Here is a 2,494-nt window from a genome sequence, read left to right as displayed (position 1 = left end):
ATCGTCTTAGGTCTAATTCCTATTACTTTGGCTGGATTATTCGTAACTGCTTATTTACAATACAGACATGGTGATCAGTTGGACTTTTGATTAATTAACATCTCTTTTTTTTTACTGACCTCCTTCTTGCTTTCATATGCGGGAGGTCGAATTTAGATTGCTGCTCAATTATTTGCGAACAGTGGAATTTTGACACAATCTAATAAACAAGAGTGACATCACGCTCTGTAGGATTTGAACCTATGACATTGGGTTTTGGAGACCCACGTTCTACCGAACTGAACTAAGAGCGCTTTTCTTGTTTTTTCTAAAAAAATGAAAAGGCTAGAAAGAGGACATTCTTTAACTCGAATCGATTTTGTACGTATATACTATATCATAGTATATCTTAAAATTCATAATTTTATGTATGTCCAATTTTATTAAAAAAAGATAAATCTAAAATAGATTCCTCGTTACTGCTCTTCTGAGCAGTAATTAGGTAGGGATGACATGATTTGAACCCGTGACATTCTGTACCCAAAACAAACGCGCTACCAAGCTGCGCTACATCCCTTTCGATTGGTTTACAATGTCATTGTAAACAATTCCTATCTTGTTTTCCACATCCTTCTTTTTTTTTGTTTCATATCAGATAACAAACATATATATAATTATAATTAAAAAAATTAGTTTTTTTAGGCAAATCCTATCAATTTCAAATTTACATAAAAAGCGCTTCCATTTGAAAATGGAATCTATAAGATCCTTCTAGTAGACAATATTTCAATTCTAATTTTGAAGATGGGAGGGTGGGGGGGGGAGGGGGGGGGGGGGGTTACATATACAAATACAAGAACTTCTTAACTACATGTACATCTATAGTTATATATATTACTATATATATTGTAATACAATAAAGAAGAAAGAAGGAGGATTTCAAATGCGAGATCTAAAAAATATCTTTCTGTAGCACCGGTACTAAGTACTCTATGGTTCGTTTCGTTAGCAGGTTTATTAATAGAGATTAATCGTTTATTTTCAGATGCATTAACATTTTCCTTTTTGTAATTCTAGTTATTAACATCAGAAAGGATAAAAAGATTTAGAGATACGATCGGGGAATAACCCCCCCCCCCTTTTTCTAATTCTTTTTTATTCTAAAAAAAGAATTAGAAAAAAAAGGGGGCCGAAAGGTCATAAAAACGAGGGTTCAGGATCCAATTAAAAAAAAGTGTTTCTAGGGAAAGAGTATCCTACGAGATACTTAAAAAATACTGTACAAAGATTTGAAATATAGTTTTCAAAAAATCATTATATTACTTATTATTTTCTTTTTATTTAATTACTAATTAATATTCATTGTAACGAAACATTTAAGACATTTTTTTGAGTTAATTAATAGCTTCTATTTATTTTTTTGTTCTTGTTCTTTATGGACCCTAAAATTAAAATAGAAGATTGGGGGTGAATCATAAATCCAAAGGAGGTTTTATGGCCAAAGGTAAAGATGTTCGAGTAACAATTAATTTGGAAAGTACCAGTTGTGTTCGAAATGATATTAAGAAAGAATCGGCTGGAATTTCCAAATATATTACTCAAAAGAATCGGCATAACACTCCTAGTCGATTGGAATTGAGAAAATTCTGTCCCTATTGTTATAAACATACAATTCATGGGGAAATCAAGAAATAGATAAAATTGAGTGCTTGTATGTCAAATTTTATTTTAAGAACAGGAATAATGAAAGTATCTACGTATTATTACATATATATAAATATAAACAAATAAAATAATAGAAAGAAATCAAATCCTATATTTTTAATTCTATATAAAAACTCTATCCTATATAGAAATAGAAATCCTTTTTATTTTGATCCGATCAAAATAGGATTTTATAGGTAAGGAATAAAAAATTATGAATAAATCTAAGCGACCTTTTACTAAATCCAAGCGATCTTTTCGTCGGCATTTGCCCCCGATCCAATCGGGGAATCGAATTGATTATAGAAACATGAGTTTCATTAGTCGATTTATTAGTGAACACGGAAAAATATTATCTAGACGGGTGAATAGAGTAACTTTAAAACAACAACAATTAATTACTATTGCTATAAAACAAGCTCGTACTTTATCTTTGTTACCTTTTCTTAATAATCAGAAACAATTTGAAAGAAGTGAGTCGACCACTAGAACTACTAGCCTTAGAACCAGAAAAAATAGACTTATTCTTCAATTGAATAACTAATCTGAAGGAATTAAAAAAGAGGTTAATATTTTGTTCAACAAATCCAATCAAGAATCAAAATTTGATTTTTACGTCTGTTTCAGTCATAAAAAAAAAAGAATCGTCGAAAAGAAAAAGAAAAAGTCTTTTTTTAGCGACTATATACCCTCGTTTTGTTTTGACGACTTTTTTTTTATAATCCTAATTTCTACTCTACCCTCCCCGAGCTTATTCTACTTAAGAACTCTATTTCAAATATTTTAGTGGATTTCTTCCAATCCCCTCATT

The 2,494-nt window shown here is 30.2% G+C and overlaps 1 non-coding gene across 1 annotated transcript; it reads right to left on the bottom strand.

The window, feature by feature from the left end:
* Positions 1 to 219: 219 nt before the first annotated feature.
* On the bottom strand, positions 220 to 293 carry TRNAW-CCA. Its single transcript has one exon. It is a non-coding gene; the product is annotated as a tRNA-Trp (tRNA).
* Positions 294 to 2,494: the final 2,201 nt, after the last annotated feature.

This window comes from Brassica rapa, chromosome A06 (genome assembly GCF_000309985.2).
Source record: "Brassica rapa cultivar Chiifu-401-42 chromosome A06, CAAS_Brap_v3.01, whole genome shotgun sequence".
NCBI lineage: Eukaryota > Viridiplantae > Streptophyta > Magnoliopsida > Brassicales > Brassicaceae > Brassica > Brassica rapa.
Note: the sequence above shows the minus strand (reverse complement) of the source record. Positions and strands in the feature narration are given on the sequence as shown.